Source organism: Sus scrofa, chromosome 13, assembly GCF_000003025.6.
Source record: "Sus scrofa isolate TJ Tabasco breed Duroc chromosome 13, Sscrofa11.1, whole genome shotgun sequence".
Taxonomy (NCBI): domain Eukaryota; kingdom Metazoa; phylum Chordata; class Mammalia; order Artiodactyla; family Suidae; genus Sus; species Sus scrofa.
In genome coordinates this window covers 203,182,709-203,203,790 of record NC_010455.5, presented here as the reverse complement: position 1 = coordinate 203,203,790, position 21,082 = coordinate 203,182,709, and the positions used below count along the sequence as shown (strand labels likewise).

At 44.6% G+C, this 21,082-nt stretch overlaps 1 long non-coding RNA gene across 2 annotated transcripts; it reads left to right on the top strand.

Annotated features, from left to right (window-relative positions):
• LOC110256490 lies at nt 1–15,083 on the top strand. 2 transcript variants are annotated; one of them, XR_002338075.1, is made up of 3 exons: nt 1–187; nt 2,534–2,693; nt 13,899–15,083. It is a non-coding gene; the product is annotated as an uncharacterized LOC110256490 (long non-coding RNA). The 2 variants fall into 2 exon arrangements; XR_002338074.1 differs by having other exon boundaries at nt 81–187; nt 13,595–15,083.

Below are 21,082 nucleotides of genomic sequence, written 5' to 3'. Positions count from 1 at the left end.
CGCCCCGGCCGGTCCTCACCGTGCGCCCCGCACTCCCCTCGCGGGGCCGGTGCAGCCGCCGCGAGCTCAGAGCCGCGTGGGGACCGTCCCCGGAGGAGCTGGGTCCAGGCCGAGCGCGGCTGGCCCCTCCGCACTGCATTTAGGAGGTGGGAGGAGCGGCGCGCGGTGCGCACAGGAAATCTGATAGGTGAGGAGGCGGCGGGCGGGCGGGGACGCGGGGCGCGGCGGCTGGGGTGGCGGGGCGCCCGGATTCCCCGCCAGCGCCCCGCGCGGGGCTCCGGGCATCGGCAGGATCCCGGCGCCGAGCGCCAGGGGAGGCGACAGGCACGGTCTGCCATGTTCCGCTGCGGCGGCCCCTGGAGGACGGGCATCTTTCCCGGAGCCCCGGCAGTTCCCCCTGGTGGAGTTTGCTCAGATCCCCTTAGGCCGAGGCTCCGAGTTCAGCGTCCAGCCCTCCCAGGGGACGATCCTAAAGTTAACTTTGAAAACGCTGTCTGTGCGGGGAAGGCCGCGCGGCCCCGCCGTGCCTACACCCACCCCCCCGCCCTTTCAGAAAAGAGATGCCATTTTCCCAGCACACTGTTGGGTTAGGAGCAGAGTCAAGGTCAGATAACGGAATGTGGACGTATCCGGGCTGTTTCATCCACAGGACGGCCACGTTGGTACTAGTCCCATTCCCACTTTACAGAGGAAGAAACTGAGGCACGGGGAAATTAAGGAGCGTGAAGGGGGTGCGGGGATGACCAGTGAGATGGCTGAGAAGGTGGCCGTGAGACCCCAGCGCTCTCTGGCTGAGAGAAAATAGATGATGATTATGATAGATCGATGCTAGATTGATTGATTGATTGATTGATTCATGTACAAAATGTACATTTTTTAAGAGTTGGGGACATATCATTGATCATCTAATTCAGGGGTTGTCAACCCCCGGCTGCCCAGTAAAAATGCCTGAGAAAGTTTTAAAATTCCCAACGCTCAGGCCCTACCCCGGCGAAATGAACTGACTTTTTTCCCTTAATCTTATATCTGCAAGAGCCTAGGATCAATGCCAGGCCTTATTTCACCACGATTAGCATGTGATCCTTCTTGCAGCACATGAGCTACGGTGGGGCAAAGGAGGAAGAAGACCCCCAAATGTTTAATGTGCTGCAGCGCGGAAGCCTGAAAGGTGCAGGCCACTGCGGAGTTGAAGAGCAAGAAAGAGGCCCCAGGGCTCAAGGGGGTGGAGCTGTGGCTGGCGGGGCGGGCGCCCTGTGAAGAGGCTAATCCGAGCGCAGTCAGCCCTGGTAGCAGGGTAGCACCAATACCAGCCTGGGTGATTGGCCTCCCCCGCGCTTATGCACTCGGTTGATGGAGCACGTCTCCTGGGGTAACCAAAGGGGCCTCACAGCAGAGCGCTTATTAGCCAGCACAGCCTGCTGGATGCCGCTCGCACAGCCTGGCGGATGCCGCTTCCGCAGCCTTAAGTGGGCCTGGCAGAGCCGGGAGGGTGAGTGAGGAGAAGCCTGGCCTCCCCCCTGCACCCCTGTCCTCGACCTCCCGGAGGCCCCTCCCAATCTCGGCTTCCGTTTCCAGCGGCTCCTCCATCCTGAGTTGGTACCAAGCCATGCCTCTGTCAGCCACGCACATCTTAGCTCAGAGAGCTCAGCGGCCTGTATTCTGGCACCTCAAGGGACTGTGACCCCAGGCCAGGTGATTTTTAATCCTGGAGAGCAAGGAAGGTGCAGACCCCAGAGAAAAGGGCCTGGGGAGAACCAAACTGAGAGATGGAATCCCCTGAGATCGGAATGATGGACAGCCACGGGCAGAGGAAAGGCTGAGACAGGAATTTGCCTGCCGGTGGTTCAGTTCTCTGTAATGACACAGGTCTGTGTGCACAGCTCACCCAGCTTTGAACACATCTGTCGGGAAAACAAAAGCCCCTTCTCCTGGATCAGAGGGGGGCTGTCTAAGGCTCTGAGGCTGGCTGGTGTTTGCTAAGCTCAGGGAGGAGCCCAGGCAGTGGCTGCTCTGTTCTCTTCTGGGGGAGCGGGCACGGGGCGGGGGTGGGGTGGGGTGGGGAGGTTTCTCACCTGTGAGCCTTGCACACTGCTCTCCCCTCTCCCGCCCCAGAAAAGGGCTCTGCCCAAGCAGAGGAAGCTCTGCCTCTGTGTCCCCCACCCCCACCCCACACCCTCTTAATCGTGGACTTCTTAATCAGGGAGTCTATGATTAAGATCTAAGTCCCTTTAGCTGAGGGTCCACCATCACCCGTGCAGCAGACTCAGTTAGAAGTAGGGAGAGTGTCAAGTGGAACTTTAATAGACAAAATAGATGCCATTCCTTGAGGTGTTCAGGAGAATAAAACTAGGTTTTAACTTCTGATGTAACGTTAATGTATACGTAATAGGAGCTATGGGTCACTACGCATATGTCTCTTCTTTCTGTTAATATAGGATCTAAAATTTCATTGTTTAAAATTTCTGTTAATATAGGATCTAAAATTTCATTGTTTAAAATTTAATGTTTACAAGAGATACTTTGAAATCATAAGGTTGCAGCTACCAGCAGACATTGCTTTGAGAATGGCTAGTGACATCTGACATGGCTCAGAAAAACTCAGGTTCTCAGCCATACAGGAGGAGGTCTGAAATCCACAATGGCCGGAGCAGATGTACAGTGATGTCCGAAAGGCCATGAAGCAGGCCACTTTGGTGAGTAAATAAAGTTTAAATTAAGCCATGTATAAGCCAGGGTGACTTCCTTATTTCTCAGTACATGCAGATTTCCCATCGTTTCCCCCTTTTGATTGTAAGTCCTTGAATAGAAAGCATTGATGATCAAATTATCTGTTCCTCTATGCTGGGGTGATTCAGCTGCTTGCACCAGGCGTAGATCATTTACCTTGGTGCTAGTCTTTCTTCATATTTGCCTAGTCAGTCCACACTGGGGGAAAACTGATCTGATAACATGAACCAGCTCAGGAGTATATCAATGAGGAAATACTGTATTGGCCATACATTTGCTCATTTACACCCAATTGTCACACAAATATTGTGCATGTGCTTTTAGCAGTACAGCTAAAGCAAGCACTGGTATGTCATGAGTAGTTACTCTGTGATAATTCCATTAGGTAATTTTCTTTTCCTTCTGAACATCAGGGCAAAGGTGTGGCTAACACAATTACTTTTATACAGACTTCAATTAACAGACCTAGAATTTCAGAGCTGTTGAAATGTAATCTTTTTCTCTAAAATTACCCTCATCTCCACTGAACACAGCCAAACCAAGTCTAATTTGTTTCAAAAATAAGTCTGCTCCATAAGCTCCTCCATGTTGATTCTGGTGTAATTCCTCAGGACCCTCAGACTAAATTCCTGGAAAGGTTCTCAAGGCCAGGGAAGCCACGCCAAAGACTTGCCATCAGATTCTGCCATGGATTTCTCTTTTCTAGAAGTCCCCAAAATATCAAGATTCCTGCACATGCCAGGAGGCAGTCTTTCCTATTCATGCGATAAGGCTGCTCAGAACCCAAGAGTCTCCAGTTTCTGGAGGGACCAGGCAGAGGGAAAAGCAAAATATTTCAGTTTTATTCAAAGAGGTATAATTTGCCCAACTGCTCTAAGTCATAAGTAGCTTCAGTGGAAGGGCTTCCCTATGTCTGGAAAATACAGATCAAAACCAGTGATGCCCCACACAGAGTAAACCATACACATAATAAACATATTCACCAATTGACTCTGTAAATAATCCTTTCTGTTATTTGCTTTATAAAGTCATCAGGCTGTGCATTGGAATTTTTTTATTCAATGAATTTTATTACTTTTATAGTTGTATATCAATCATAACAACACAATTTTATAGCATTTCCATCCCAAAACCCCAACCCATCTCCCCACCCCCAACCTGTCTCCTTTGGAAACCAAAAGATTTTCAAAGTCTGTGGGTCAGTATCTGTTCTGCAAAGAATTTCATCGTGTCCTTTTTTAGATTCCACATGTAAGTGATAACATATGACATTGGTGTCTCACTGTCTGACTGACTTCACCTAGCATGATAATTTCTAGGTCCATCCATGTTGCTGCAAATGCCGTTATATCTGTCCTTTTATTGACTGGGTAGTATTCCATTGTATGTATGTACCACTTCTTCTTTATCCACTCCTCTGTCAATGGACATTTAAGTTGTTTCCATGTCTTGGCTATTGTAAATAGTGCTGCAATGAAAATTGGAGTACATGTATCTTTTTTGAGTCATGGTTTTACCTCTGGATAGATCCCCAGAAGTAGGACTACTGGATCAAAGGGTAATGCTGTTTGTAGTTTTCTGAGGACTCTCCATACTGTTTTCCACAGTGGTTGCACCAATTCACATTCTCACCAACTGTGTAACACGGTTCCCTTTTCTCCATACCCTTTGCAACATTTATTGTTTGTAGACTTTTTGATGACGGCAATTCTGGGCAGTATAAGGTGGTACCTCATAGTATTTTAATTTGCATTTCTCTAATAATTAGTGATGTTGAACATTTTTTCTTTTTTCTTTTTTTTTGGCCATCTGTATGTCTTCTTTGGAGAATTGTCTGTTTAGATCTTCTGCCCATTTTTTTTGATGGGTTTTGTTTTTTTTTTTGTTTGTTTGTTTTTTTTTTTTTAGTGTTGAGCTTCAGGAGGTGTTTATAAATTTTGGAGATTAATCCCTTGTCAGTTGCTTCATTTGCAATTATTTTCTCCCATTCTGTGGATTGTCTTTTCTTTCGTTTTGTTTAGGGTTTCTTTGCTATGAAGAAACTTTTAAGTTTAATTAGGTCCCATTTGTTTATTTTTGTTTTTATTGTCATTACTCTAGGAGGTGGATCTGAGAAGATATTGCTGTGGTTTATGTCGAAGAGTGTTTGGCATAGGTTTTCCTCTAAGAGTTTTATAGTATCTGGTCTTATATTTAGGTCTTAATCCATTTTGAGTTTATTTTTGTGTGTGGTGTTAGGAAGTGTTCTAATTTCATTCTCTTAGGTGTAGCTGTCCAGTTTTCCCAGCACCACTTATTGAAGGGACTGTCTTTTCTCCATTGTATATTCTTGCCTCCTTTGTCATAGATTAGTTGACTCTACGTGCATGGGTTTAATTCTGGGCTTTCTATCCTGTTCCATTTGTCTATATTTCTTTGTGCCATATGGTTTTGATGACTATAGCTTTGTAGTATTGTCTGAGGTCAGGGAGCCTGATTCCTCCAGCTCCATTTTTCTTTCTCAGGATGGCTTTGGCTACTTTGTGTATTTTGTGCTTCCAAACAAACTTTTTTTTTTTGCTTTTTAGGGCTGCACCAGAGGCATATGGAGGTTCCCAGGCTTGGGGTCAAATCAGAGCTACAGGTGCCAGCTTATGCCACAGCCACGTGGTCTGAGCCATGTCTGGGACCTACATCACAGCTCATGGCAATGCCAGATCCTTAACCCAGTTAGCAAGGCCAGGGATTGAACCTGCAACCTCATGGTTCCAGTCGGATTCATTTCCACTGCACCACAACGGGAACTCCCCAAGCAAACTTCAAAATATTTGTTCTACTTCTGTGCAAAAATATCCTCGGTAATTTGATAGGGATTGCATTGAATCTGAAGATTGCCTTTGGTAGTATAGTCATTTTGATAATATTGATTCTTCCAATACCAGAGTATGGTATGTCTTTCCATCTGTTTATGTCATCTTTGATTTCTTTCATCAGCATTTTATAGTTTTCAGAGTACAGGTCTTTTATCTCTTTAGGTAGGTTTATTCCTAATTATTTTATTCATTTTGATGAGATGGTAAATGGGTTTGTTTCCCTAATTTCTCTTTCTGATCTCTCGTTGTTAGTATATAGAAATGCAGTCGATTTTTTTGTGTTAATTTTGTATCCTGCGAGTTGCTACATTCATTGATGAGCTTTAAGTTTTCTGGTAGTGTCTTTAGAATTTTCTAGGTATAGTATCATGTCATCTGCAAACAGTGATAGTTTTACTTCTTCCTCTCCAATTTAGGTTGCTTTTATTTCTTTTTCTTCTCTGATTGCCATGGCTAGGACTTCCAAAACTATGTTGAATATTAATGGTGAGAGCAGATATCCTTGTCTTGTTCCTGATCTCAGTGAGAATTCTTTCAGCTTTACACCATTGAGAATGATGTTATCTGTGGATTTGTCATATATTCCCTTTATTATGTTGAGGTAGGTTCTCTCTATGCCCACTTTCTGAAGGGTTTTTATCAGAAATGGGTGTTGGATTTTGTCAAAAGCTTTTTCTGCCTCTATTGAGAGGATCATATGATTTTTATTCTTCAGTTTGTTAATGTGGTGTATCACACTGATTGATTTGTGGATATTTAAGAATCCTTGCATCCCTGGGATAAATCCCACTTGATCATGATGTACAGTCCTTTTAATGTATTGTTGGATTCAGTTGCTAGTATTTGTTGAAGATTTTTGCAAATATGTTCATCAGTGATACAGGCCTGTACTTTTCTCTCTTTTTTTGTGGTGTCTTTGTCTGGTTTTGGTATCAAGGTGATGGTGGCCTCATAGAATGAGTTTGGAGGTGTTCCTTCCTCTGTAATTTTTTGGAATATTTACAGAAGGATAAGTGTTAACTCTTCTCTAAAGGTTTAATAGAATTCACCTGTGTAGTGATCTGGTCCTGGACTTTTTGTTTGTTGGAAGTTTTTTTAATCACATTTTCAATTTTATTACTTGTGATTGGACCATTCATCTTTTCTATTTCGTTTTGGTTCAGTCTTGGAACACTGTAGTTTTCTAAGGATCTGTCCATTTCTTCTAGGTTGTCCATTTTATTGTCATATAGTTGCATGTAGTAGTGTCTTATGATGCTTTGTATTTCTGTGATGTCCGTTGTAACTTCTCCTTTTTCATTTCTGATTGTATTGATTTGAGTCCTCTCTCTTTTTTTCTTGATAAGTCTAGCTAAGAGTTTATCAATTTTGTTGATCTTTTCAAAGAACCAGCTTCTAGTTTCGTTGATCTTTTCTATGGTTTTCTTCATTTCTATTTCATTGATTTCTGCTCTGATCTTTATGATTTCTTTCCTTCTGCTAACTTTAGGTCTTGCCTGTTCTCTCTCTAACTGCTTTAGATGTAAAGTTAGCTTGTTTATTTGAACCTTTTCCTGTTTCCTGAGGTGGACTTGTATTTCTATAAACTTCCCTCTTAGAACTGCTTTTGCTGCATCCCATATATTTTGGAGTGTTGTGTCTTTGTTGTTATTTGCTTCTAGGTATTTTTTTTAATTTCCTCTTTGATTTCTTCAGTGATCCATTGGTTGTTTAGTAGCATGTCGTTTAGTCTCCATTTTTTGGTGTTTTTTTTTTTTTTTTTTTGCAGTGTTTTTCTTGTTGTTCATTTCCAGTCATGTAGCGTTGTGGTCAGGAAAGATGTTTGATATGATTTCAATTTTCTTGAGTTACTGAGGCTTGATTTGTGGCCCAGAATGTGATCAATCCTAGAGAATGTTCCGTGTGCACTTGAGAAGAATATGTGTTCTGCTGCTTTCAGATGGAATGTTCTATAGATATCTATTAAGTCCATCTGGTCTAATGTGTCATTTAGGGCCTGTGTTTCCTTGTTGATTTTCTGTCTGAATGATCTGTCCATTGCTGTAAGTGGGGTGTTAAAGTCCCCTGCTATTATTGTGTTATTGTCAATTTCTCTTTTTAAGGTTATTAGCAGTTGCCTTATATGTTGAGATGATCCTATGTTGGGTGCATATATATTTACAGTTGTTATATCTTCTTGGATTGATCCTTTGGTCATTATGTAATGTCCTTATCTCTCTCTTATAATATTCTTTATTTTAAGGTCTATTTTGATATGAGCATTGCTACTCCACCTTTCTTTTGATTCCTGTTTGCATGGAATATTTTCTTTCATCCACTCACTTTCAATTTGTGTGTGTATGTGAAGTGGGTCTCTTGACAACAGCATATATATGGGTCTTGTTTCTGTATCCATTCAGCCAGTTTATGCCTTTTGGTTGGGACATTTAGTTCATTGACACTTAAGGTAATTATTGATATGTATGTTCTTATTGCCATTTTATTAACTGTTTTGGATTTGTTTCTCTTGCTCTTTTTACTTCCTTCTCTTGTTCTCTTCTCTTGTGCTTTGATGTGTATATATATACGTACAAGATTGTTTTAAGTTGTTGGTATCTTCATTGCATCTCCAGTGTCCTGCATTTGTACTCTCCTCTTCTCATGAGATTTCTGGTTTTGGTAGCTTATTTGGGTGTGGATGATTTCCTACCTTTACTATATGCATGCCTTTACTGGTGAGCCTTGCCATTTGTAATGCTTTTGTTTCTAGTTGTGGCCTTTTCTTTTCCACCTAGAGAAGTTCCTTTAGTATTTGTTGTAAAGCTCGTTTAGTGGTGCTGAATTCTTTTAGCTTTTGCTTGTGTGTAAAGCTTTTGATTTCTCCTTCAAATCTGAATGAGAGCCTGGCTGGGTAGAGTAATGTTGGTTGAAGGTATTTTCTTTCATCACTTTAATTATATCATGCCACTTTCTTCTGCCCTGCATAGTGTCTGCTGAAAAATCTGCCAATAACCTTATTGGGGTTTCTTTGTATGTTATTTGTTTCTTTTCCCTAGCTGCTTTCAATATTCTTTCTGTCTTTAATTTTGGTTGCTTTGATTAATATGTGTTTTGGGGTGTTCCTCCTTGGGTTTATTTTATTTGGCACTCATTGTGCTTCCTGGATTTGAGTGAGTGATTCCTTTACCATGTTAGGGAAGTTTTTTGCTATTATCTCTTCAAATATTTTTCCTGGCCCTTTTTCTCTCTCTCTCTCTTTTCCTTCTGGCACCCTTATAATACGGATGTTGGTGCATTTAACATTGTCCCAGAGTTCTCTTAGACTGTCTTCATTCTTTTCAATCTTTTTCTTTTCTGTTCCACATCAGTAATTTCCACTAGTCTGACCTTGCTTATTCGTTCTTCTCCCTCCTGTGCTCTGCTGTTTTGCTTCTAATGAATTTTTTATTTCAGTTATTGTATTTTGCATCTCTGCTTGCTTAATTCTTAACTCTTGTATTTCTTTGCTCAGTGTTTCTTGTAATTTATCAGTCTTTGCCTCTAGTTTATTTCCAATATCTTGAATTATCTTCACTATCATCAGTCTAAAGTCTTTTTCATGGAGGTTGATAATCTCCAGATCACTTAGCTGTTTTTCTGGGATTTTTTCTTTCTTCCTTATCTGAGTCATAATTCTCTGCCTTTTCATTTTATAGAGATTTTTGGTGTGGTCTCCTTTTTGCAGACAATAGAATTGTAGCATCTCTTGCTTCTGATGTCCATCCCCCTTGTGACTGAAGTTGGTACAGGATTTTGCTGTAGGCTTCCTGATGGGAGGGACTGGTCCCTGCCCCCTGGCAGGTGGAGCTGATTCCTGTCCCTCTAGTGTGTGTGGTTTTGTCTCTGGGTAAGATTAGAGGGGCTGTGTGCCTGGGGGGTCTTTAGGCTTGCTTGCTGATGGGTGGGGCTGTGATCCCATCTGGATTATTGTTTGGCCTGGAGCTTCTCAGTGCTGATGAGTGGGGCCAGAATTTTCCAAAATGTCCACCTCTAGAGGAACAAATGCTGATGATTGTTCCAGAGACCTTTGCCTCCAGTGTCCTTTCCCCACCTCAAGCCACAGTCACCCCCTGTTTTCCCATGAGATCCTCTAAGAAATGCAGTCAGGTCTGACCCAGATTTTCATGGAGTCTCTGCTTTGCCCTGAGACCCAGTGCACATGAAAGCCTGTATGCACCTTTCAAGAGTGGGGTCTCAGTTACCACAGAGGGCCTAGAATTTGGCAGGAAGTCTACTGATCTGCCAGAAACCTCCGGATTCCCTATAGGGGTGGAGGAAGTTACTTCTGAAGCAGTGCAGAGGGGCGGGATTCCGCAAGTCCCCTCTGGGGCAGGCATAGAACTGCGATCTCCCTACCAAGGTGGAGAAAGTCACTCTGGAAACAGGGAAAGCTCCTAGGAGTGCACAGGTGCCTTCCAGGCAGCTGCAGACCTACAATAGACCTAGCACACAGATCACAATTTTGGAAACAGCACAGAGGGCCCAGAATTCATAGGAAGTCTCCTGACCTCCTGGGGACCTCTGGATTTTCTAGTGGGTGGAGGAAGTTATTTCTGAAGCAGTGCAGAGGGACAGGATCTCTCAAGTGCCCCCTGGGGAGCATGTAGAGCCACAACCTCCCTACTGAGGTGGAGAAGGTTACCTTCGAAACAAGCTAAAGGGAAAGCTTCAAGGAGTTTACAAGTGGGTACAGACCCACAATTGGCCTACCACAGAGAATGTGATTCTGGAAGCAGCATGGAGGGGCAGAATTTGGCAGGAGGTATCCTGACCTGCTGAAGACCTCCAAATTCCCTAGGGGGAGGAGAAAGCAATTTTGGAACCAGCACAGAGGGAAGGGATCCTGCAAGTGTCCTCTGGGAAGGGTACAGAGCTGTGATATCCCTACTGTGGTGGAGATAGCTACCTCAGAAACAGGGAAGCTCCTATGAGTCCACAAGGGGCCTTCTGGGTGACTGTACATCCCTAATGGGCCTAGAAGACAAAAGGGGTTTTTGGAAACAGTGCAGACTGTCCAGAAATCTGCAGGGGACCTCCTGAGCTGATGGAAACCCACAGATTTCCTAGGGGTGAAAAAAGTTATTTCTGAAACAGCACGGAGGGACAGGACCCTGAAAAGGACCTTTGGGGTGAGCACAGAGCCACAATCTGCCGAAGAGGCAGAGGGTAATTTGGGAAACAGTGTGGACTGTCTGGGTTATGCAAGGGGCCTCCTGGGCAGAAACAGAGTCATAATCTACCTAGAGGGCAGTGAATAGTATCCTGGAAGAAGTGCAAAGAATCCTGGAAATCTTCAAAAGTCTTCCTATGTGGGTTGAGAGCTGTGAAAAGCCCACTGAGCTGGTAAAGCTGTTTCAGAAGTGACACAAAAGATCCTGGGAATCTAAAAAGACCTGGCAGGCAGGCAAAGAGCCTCAATCTACACAGGGGACAGAGAAAGAGAACTTGGAAACAGTACAAAGGACCCTGGGAGTCGAAGAGCCCAGGCAGGCAGGTGGAAAACCCCAGAGGGCTTAGTGAAGGGACAAAGTGAACCTGGAAACAATGCTCATAGCCCAGGAGACAAAGTCTATTGGATTGGCATAGTGATCTCAGGAAAAGCACAAGCCCCAGGATCCTGGCCAACATTCAACCAGGGGACCATGGAAGCAGAGTATGTTGCATGGCTAGCCAAAGTTGCTGAGAGGGTCCCACTGATGTTGCATGTCCATAGTTCAGCAGCTACAGGGAGCACTCTATCACCAGCCTGGTAGGAGAAGGGATTCCCAGAATGGTGCAGGCCTTTTAGCTACAGAGAAAGCCTTTTAGCAGCAGTCAAGGAGCAGCCCCTGCCCCTGGGGCTACAGGGAATGCCCTCAAGGCTGGACAAACAAAGGGAGAGATTACAGAGAGGCACCTGCATTCCCAGATGCAGAGAGCAATCCCTAGAACCTCCCTTTCAAAGGGAGGGACTGTGAGATCAATTGCTGACATTGGCAATCACAAGAAACTGTCCTGAGAGCTCCCTGGAAGCAAGAGGAATTACAAGAGTCAGTCCTTACCTCCCCCCACTGCCAAGAAAGCAATCCAGAGAACCATGAACCACCACCAAGACTCACATGGACCACATCCATAACAGCCACCTGTCTTCAGGGGAGGTAGCGTAATACTACCGCTCCCATCATGTGCTCTAGATACACGTGAGCCACTAACACCTCTGTGATCTTCAAGACAAGGCAACAACCACAGCATCTATGTATCTGCCATCAAGGAGATAATAAATATAGATAGTTAAACATTATGAGACGATAAAGAAATAAACTTCAGACAAAGTAACAAGACAAAAACACACAAAACAACTAAATTAAGAGGAGATAGGTAATCAACCCGAAAAGGAGCTCAGAGTGATGATAGTAAAATGATCCAAGACCTTAGAAAAAAAATAGAGACACAGATGGAGAAGTTATGAGAAATGTTTGACAAAGAGCTAGAGGAACTAAAGAACGAGCAAACAAAGATAGATAGCACAATACCTGAAATGAAGAATTCACTAGAAGGAATCAACAGCAGGATAACAAAGGCAGAAGAACAAATAAGTGACATAGAAGATAGAGTGGTAGAGATCACTGATGTAGGGGAAAAAAAATGGAAAATGATAAAAAGAACTGAGGAGAGCCTAAGAGATCTCTGGGACAACATTCAACATACCAACATTATCATCATAGGGGTTCCAGAAGGAGAAGAGAGAGAAAACAGGCCAAAGAAAATAGTTGAAGAGATTATAGCTAAAAACTTCCCTAATATGGGAAAGGAAACACTCACTCAAGTTGAGGAAGCACAAAGGCTCCCACACAGGATGAACCCAAAGAGAAACACAACAAGACACATAGTAATCAAACTGACAAAAATTAAACACAAAGAAAAAATATTTAAAGCAACAAGGGAAAAGCAACAAATAACATACAAAGGAACCCTCATAAATATAACAGCTGATCTTTCAGCAGAGACTCTGTAAGCTAGAAGGGAGTGGCAAGGTACTTTTAAGGTGGTAAAGAGGAGGAACCTAGAACCAAGAATACTCTACCCAGCAAGGCTCTCATTCAGATTTGAAGGAGAGATCAAAAGCTTCACAGACAAGCAAAAGCTAAAAGAATTCAGCAGCTCCAAACCAGCTCTACAGCAGCTGGTAAAGGAAGTGTTCTAAGCAGAAAGGAAAAAGCTACAACTAGAATCTAGGAAATTTCAAAAGAAAAAAGTACAGACCAATATCACTGATGAACATAGATGCAAAAATCCTCAACAAAATACTAGCAAACTGAATCCAAGTATATGTTAAAAGGATCATACACCATGACCAAGTAGGATTTATCCCAGGGATGCAAGGATTCTTCAGTATCCACAGATCTATCATTGTGATACACCACATTAACAAACTGAAGAATGAAAACCGTATGATCATCTCAATAGAGGCAGAAAAGGCTTTTGACAAAATTCAACACCCTTTTCTGATTAAAAAAAAAAAACTCTCCAGAGAGTGGGGATAGAGGGAACCTACCTCAAAATAATAATTATATGTATATAAAACCCACAGCTAACATCATTCTCAATGGGTGAAAAATGGAAAACATCCCCACTAAGATCAGGAACAAGACAAGGATGTCCACTTTCACCACTATTATTCAACATAGTTTTGAAAGTTCTAACCATGCAATTAGAGAAGAAAAAGAAATAAAAGGAATCCAAATCAGAAAAGAAGTGAAACCATTACTGTTTCCCAATGTTATGATACTATACTTACAAAACCCTAAAGACAGCACCAAAAAATTATTAGAACTCATCAATGAATTTTGCAAAGTCAGAACTCTCACTCCCATATGTGAGTCTCTGTGATACAGTTACTTTCCAGTCTTTAGACTATCCACCTGGTGGGCATGGGGTTGCTTATATCGTGTAATCACCCCTCCCATTGCCTTGATATGGCCACCTCTTTCTTTTTTTTTTTTTTTTTTTTTTGACAGTTCGCAGTCTATTTGATTGAGGATTCTTCAGCTGTTGGTCGTAATTTTGTTGCTTTTATGAGAGAAGGTGAGCTCCAGTCCTTCTACTCCGCCATCTTAATCCCATCTCCTAGAATTTTATAATTTTTTTACCCAGCTCAGCAGTTTTTTTCTGAAATTTATGAGCTTTCTTGATGATAACACACTTTTGCAGAACCACCAGAGTATAATAGTAAGTGTATATCTATCTTAGGGGACATTGGCTGAAAGGGTCCACCTTGGCCAGGCGTGTTAATAGCCGCTGGCATGGGCTTTCTCACAACAGGAGGTCCTGATAAGGAATAGGCTGTTGCCCTGAAGACTACCCAGGAGGGTCTGGAAGGAGCCAATAGGAGAGAGGAGATGACCAACTTCCCAGGATCCTTGATGCTGGAATCCATTTGGCTGAGAGGTGCAGACTCCACCAGGAAGGACCCTGGGCCAGACCAAGTATGGGCCAAGCAAGATGATTGGCCAGGGACAACCCAGAAACTAACCCCATTCCCATAAAACCAGGGACTGGGAGCCACGTGGCAGAGCAGTTCTCCTGGACTCCCCCACCCTGCTGCTCTCTGCCAGGGGCCCCTTCCCAATAAAGTCTTTTGCTTTGTCAGCAGGTATGTTTCCTTGGACAGGTCATTTCTGAGTGTTACAAAGAAGCCTGTTCTCGGGCCCTGGAAGGGGTCCCCCTTTCTGCAACATATACATGACACAGAGCCTTAAAAGGGCACAGCTTAACACCTGATTTTAAAATAATCAATAAAGAAAACTTGCTGACAATAACCAGGATTAGGGTTGACAGCCCCGTATGCCAGGCACATCCAAATTTAGAAATTTCATGTACTTGTAGAATGCCTAATAATAATACGCATAATATTAACATGACCTAAGTAGGTTTATCCCTCTTGTGAAAATTTCTTCCTGCATTTTAACATACCAAATAATCCTGGTTAATTTAGTGTTTCTCTGAGATGCCTCAGGCTTCCCCTGGAGCATCCCAAATTTAGCTGGAGGTCAAAAGACCTTGTAAAACTACCAAATAACTTATTTGCTTAACTAAGATGAGAAAGTATTTCAAAAGCAAATACAGATCACTTAAAGGCAAAGAACCTCACACTATCTGTTATTAAAAGTAATGTTTCAAACAAACTTGGGAGAAACCAAATCCAGTCTTGTCTCGGCCCATTCCCAACAAAATCCATTTATCCCACTAAATGTCCTTTTCCTTTTCCACAGACCTCCCACAACTTTCTGGATCCACATTAGTTTGTCTCTTCTTTCCTTTTCCATTCAGAAGCAGCCACCTCTAGGACAAAAATCAGCCCTTTCCCTTAAGAAAATGGAGTGCCATTCCTCATACCTTCTGTTTAAAAGACACATCCTGGAGTTCCCATTGTGGCTCAGGGGTAAGGAACCACAATGTCCATGAGGATGCGGGTTTGATCCCTGGCCCCGCTCAGTGGGTTAAGCATCTGGCGTTGCCATGAGCTGTGGTGTAGGTCAAAGGCATGGCTCGGATCTGGCGTTGCTGTAGCTGTGATGTAGCCCCTCAGCTATAGCTCTGATGTGACCCGCAGCCTGGGAACGTCCATATGCTGCAGGCGTGACTGGCCCTAAAAAGACTTCATTAATTAATTAATTATACATCCTAATTTCCTTAAGCAACCATGGACTGTCTTCTATAACAGCACTTTGTAGACTAGTAAACATAAATACCAATAATTTCTTTTTTTTTTTTGTCTTTTTCTTTTTTTTTTTTTTTTGCCTTTTCTAGGGCCAAACCCACAGCATATGGAGGCTCCCAGGCTAGGGGTCTAATTGGAGTTGCAGCCGCCGGCCTACGCCAGAGCCACAGCAACTCGGGATCCAAGCCAGTGTCTGCACCTACGCCACAACTCACGACAACGCCAGATCCTTAACCCACTGAGCGAGGCCAGGGATCAAACCCGCAACCTCATGGCTCCTAGTTGGATTCGTTAACCACTGAGCCACGATGGGAACTCCATAAATACCAGTAATTTCTAAAAACTTGTGTTTTCTTACAGAGAGCATCTCAGGATGTTACTAAACACATTCAATCGTCTTAAATACCTCTAGTTTCCCTGCGGAGTAATTGATGTCTCAGTTTTTTGTTTATTTGGGCATAACTTAGCTGTTCAACACACTTCCATCATTTAACTTGTTTAGCAAAACTCTAAACTTTTATGTTACCAAACACAGAGAGAGAGAGTCTTAAGTAGACATTCCTAATATGTAATCATTCCTATAGGGCTCACCCAAGAGCGCGTATCTCATGTACATTTAATTTAGTTTAATCGTACCAAGTTATTTTCCTTGCTAACAAATGTGCAACAGATATAATGTTTTTTGATCTCTCGTAAAGCTAGGCACAACAGAAATTATATATTTAACACTGATGACTCTAGAAACATGTCCGTATTGATCCAACTATCTAGTTCAAGCCACCTTCGACACCAGGTATCCATTTAATGTGCACTATTTCCTGGTCATGTGAACCTGAAATTGATCCTAGCCAGTTGCCATCAGTATTTTTGAGAATTTGTATAAGCACTTAAATTTTTTTAAGCCATTCAGTAGCACTCACAAATTTCAATAATACCACACAAAGATAAAGGCAGAGAGAATACACACATAAACGCAGACAGACACAACCGGAGATCTCTTAGATTCATTTTCTAAGCTTAGGTGAAAATCAGATATCACAACATAAAACTCACTAGTTTATAAATAACAGCTGAAATAAGTTTTCTTTAGTCATGGGCTCGTTAACAACAAGCCAACCTGTTTATTAAAAGCTTTCCTAGGGAGCTCCCGTCGTGGCTCAGTAGTTAACGAATCCCACTAGAAACCATGAGGTTTCGGGTTCGATCCCTGGCCTTGCTCAGTGGGTTAAGGATCCGGCGTTGCCGTGAGCTGTGGTGTAGGTCACAGATGTGGCTCAGATCCCGTGTTGCTGTGGCTCTGGTGTAGGCCGGTGGCTACAGCTCTAATTAGACCCCTAGCCTGGGAACTTCCATATGCCACTTGTGCGGCCCTAGAAAAGGCAAAAAGACAAAAAATAATAAAATAAAATAAAAACAAAAGCTTTCCCAGGATACTGTTAGGTGGAAATGATATGGATGGAGTAGGACAGTGGCACAGGTAGTAAGAGAAGTCCCATAGGGACCATAGAGAAAGAGGGAAATCTAGGGAAACTTGGGAGATCACTGCAAGTTAATAATCACTCAAGAAAGCTATCAAAACGTCAAGGACAAACAGACTTGCTTAACTATAAAACCATAAGTGAAAGCATGAGATATGCCTCAGGTCATTAAGTGAAAGATAAAATGAGACCTGCCTTCAAGCTCAGCAAGATAATGAACCTTAAGACTAGGGGTAGGACTTTAAGAGAAAGTTGACTTTCCAAAGTAGGAAACCCGAAGAGTTCCCGTTGTGGCACAGCAGAAATGAATCCGACAAGGAATCTCAAGGTTGTGGGTTTGATCTCTGGCCTCGCTGGGTTAAGGATCCGGTGTTGCCGTGAGCTGTGGTGTAGGTCGCAGACAGGGCTGGGATCTGGCATTGCTGTGGCTGTGGTGCAGGCCGGAAGCTGGAGCTCCAATTAGACCCCTAGCCTGGGAACCTCCCTATGCCGCAGGTACAGCCCTAAAAAGCAAAAAAAAAAAGAGCAAAGTGGGAGACCCTCATTTATATGGAAACCTGAGATGATTCCATTTATTTTAGCATCGGTTCCCACCCTTCTGCCAATCTGAATAAGCACCAGGACAGTCCTAGTTTGACCTCATAGAGTCAAATACTCTCACTGGATACGGAGGAGCTAATGGGAGCTAATGACGTAAGCCTGACGCATACTCAAAGAATGAGGAAGAGCTGGTCTTTTCCCTCCCCACTCTCCTTGGATTAAAATGACTGTAGCCCACCTAAGCCTCGGGCAGAGCCTCCTCGCCTGCCCCCTTGCATCTCTCACAAGCATCCTATCTTTCTCTCTCTCTTTCTTTTTTTCTTTTTACAGCCTGCACCTGCAGCATATGGAAGTTCCCAGGCTAGGGGTCAAATCAGAGCTATAGCTTCTGTCCTACGCCACAGCCACAGTAACATGGGATTCAAGCTATGTCTTTGAACTACACCACACCTCATGGCAACACCGGATCCTTAACCCACTGAGCGAGGCTGGGGCTCAAACCCGAATCCTCATGGATCCTCGCTGGGTTCGTTCACCACTGAGCCATGAAGGAAACTCCCATATTTTAATAACTCTAGTTCCTGCCTATCGCTTTGCCACTTGCTGAATTCCTTCGACACTGACCCACAAAGAACCTGAACCAGTGAGTCCAGACACCAGGTGAGTGATTCTAATTTAAAAAAAAACATGAGTTCAAGTCCCAGTCTGGGTTTTGGCTGGGTTTGAGTCAGAGATGTTTCTGTTTCAGAACTGGAGAAGTGCCTTCCATGTTGAGTTGAATTAAACACTCGTGCCCAAAACCAAAATCAAAACTGGAATCCTCGCCAGCCAGTGGAAAAGCCACAAGCCAGAAAAACAGATACCCAAGGCTCCGATTTGCTTCAAACGGCCCTAGGCCAAGAGGCACCTTACAAATGGGAGCTCCCAAAAGGAAGATTCCTAAATGGGAACCAAAGGTTCCCCAGATGGACAAGGACAAGGGGGCTTTGGAGGGCACCCCAGACACTGGCAGAGGTGTCCTGACTTCCCAGATGCTAATTTTCTTCTTCCCCAAAATGATTTCTCAGAGTTGGAGGTTTGGGCCGGTGAAGACAGAAAAGAAAGAGAGGTCCTTGAGACAAGGATAGCCTTGTAGGGCTGCCTCTCTCTCCTCTTCCACTCCAGCTTCGGTGTTCCCACTGCTGAGATGGCAGGCCAGGTATGATGGGGGCACGGCCTTACAGCAGGGATCCTTGGCTACCTGGCCCGTGGAGCCTCCTCGAAGCCTCTGCTCTCCGAAAGGAGGGTGGCATGGAGGGAAACCCCAAAGTATCTGATGAAGCCCATGGGCTCCAAGAGGCTGGCTGCCCACATGTCGATGCCAGATGAGCCCCCAAAATTTGTTGCCGAAACTCAGCCGCTGTCCACCGGTGCTGAATAGAAATGTAAAGACACAGTTTGGGGCAAAGGAGAAAAAAAAAAATTGCTTTATTACTTCAACAGACCAAAGGGGCCACAGCAGGCTGATGCCCAAGAAACTGTGCCCTCCTTTGAGAGAGACTAGGAGGGGGTTTTATCGTTTGGGAGTGAAAAATAGGGCCACAGGTAAGGATTGAGGGTAGAGGCAAGCTTGCATTCTTCTTCAAAGTTGGTGTTTAGTGGCCCCAGCCCTGGGTCTGGTGGTCTGCCTTTCTGAAATGAAAAATGCTTCATAACATCATTTGTTGGAGGTTTTAGTTCTGCAGAAGAACACAGCAGAGGGACGTTCCCGGGCTAGGGGTCGAATCGGAGCTGCAGCTGTGGTCTACACCACAGCTTGCAGCAACACTAGATCCTTAACCCACTGAACAAGGCCAGGATCCTCACGGAGACTCTGTTGGGCCCTTAACCCACTGAGCCACATTGGGAACTCCTACACCATTGTTTCTTGACGGCTCCTCCCTTCCCCAAGTAACAACAGTTTGAACCGACCCTTTAGACCTCAGGGAAGGCCATGGAAACTGAATGAGGCCAATTTCCTACAGACAAGAAATGGGGGACCCAGGAGCCCCATAGGGCCATGCTCAGTTTCAGTTCAGTGCCCCCTTGACAGGGCCAAGTCCCTCTATTCCCTGCTGTGTGCTCTGTCTCCCCTTCCAGAATGTGACTTCAGGGCAGACAGGCACATCCGCAGCAGAGGCTCTGCCTGGCGCCTGGCATGGATGTTTGAACAATACTGGATCCGACAGATAAGGGAGGGGTGGCCAGGGGCAGAGATGTGTGCAGGGCTGCAGGGGGTGGAGGAGGCTCCATTTATGCTGCTGGCTTGGGTCTCGGGGATTGGGAAAGGCCAGGAAGAGACTTTCCCTCCTGATCTGGTGTTACAGTCTCAGGAGATGGGGCTGTGGTCCGCTGCTCACTCGTCTCGGAGAGGGGACAGCTGCTGCCAGCAGGAAGCCCTGCCCTTCAATGAACCTGGTGGAACCAGCGGCTGTGGCTGAGACAGTCCTGGAGACCCTCATGCAAATTCAGAGACCACATCAAAGGTTCTTTGAGGCCTGGAAAATGGGGTTGCCAGGAAGACAGTATCCTCCTTAGATTTTTCAGTCCACCACCCATTTTCTGAATCATTAAACAAAGCTCCCCCAGACCAAAGGTGAAGGGTTATGGGATTGGATGTTCTCAGCTTGGAGGAAGTGGCTGAGATCGGCTCAGAGTCTAGTGTATTTGCCAGCTGTGTGGCAGCCTCAATAAGGAAGTCCTGGCTGGAGCAAAGGTGACCCTTGCAACTGTACATGCAAGGCGGTGGCCAGTCACGCCCTCCGGGTTGAGGGGAGCATGGCCTCTCCTTCCTAGAAGTAAATGGGGTCACACCTTCCCAGACAATGAAAAGATCCACACTCGGAATGAGACCAGACAGATCCATCTACAGTGATGGTAAAAGGGTCAGGTTAGTGAGGAAGCCTGAGCTCGGAGGACCCTGCCACCTCTGAAAAAAGAAAGCCCTTCAGCCCTCAGGCCACTGCCCAGGTGTAGCCAAGAGCATATAAATTTTCAACAGTAGGTGTTGTATTTTGTATTTTCATATAAGTATTTTATTTGGGGATTATTCCAGAATAACATGACTTTATGGCACATGAAAAATCCAAGGACTCTTGGAAAAAGACCACTGACTTTCAGCTGTTGGGATGGTTATCATAAATTCTTGGCATAAAGTGCCATCACCCATCCAGTGACTGCTGGGGCATCTAAACCTATTCTAAAAACTAGAAATAGGGGTTTGCCTTGCATCTTAAGCATAGACATTCCATGCCAGGGAGGTCACAGAGATGGGGCCGTCCCGGTTCTGCAAGCTTCTGGCTCTGGAGGTTGGCCTCCCCACCTCCCCCGTCTGCACAGCAGGCATCAGAACGGAGGGTTCGGTGAGATGAGTGGCCAATACTCACCTTGGCGTTACCTTCAAAGCATTTCCCACCCTCTCAAAAAATCCGTTCTTGAAAGGGTTTGCCCCATCCTCATCAGAGATGCTGTCCACCTGGTGTGAAATGATTTTTGAGGTGTTGAAATCAACTTCACACTCAGAGACTCTCTTATGATGAGACGATGTTCACGTGCCCTGAGCTCCACAATCCTAGAGAGGCGCTCAAGAAAGGGTTGAGCTCCAGGGACCATTTGCAAGACAGGGCCCTCACTTCAAGCCTGTAAATTGTGGAGCGGGAGTTCTCATTGTGGCTCAGTGGGTTAAGAACCCAATTAGTATCCATGAGGATGTGGGTTCGATCCCTGGCCTCACTCAGTGGGTTAAGGAT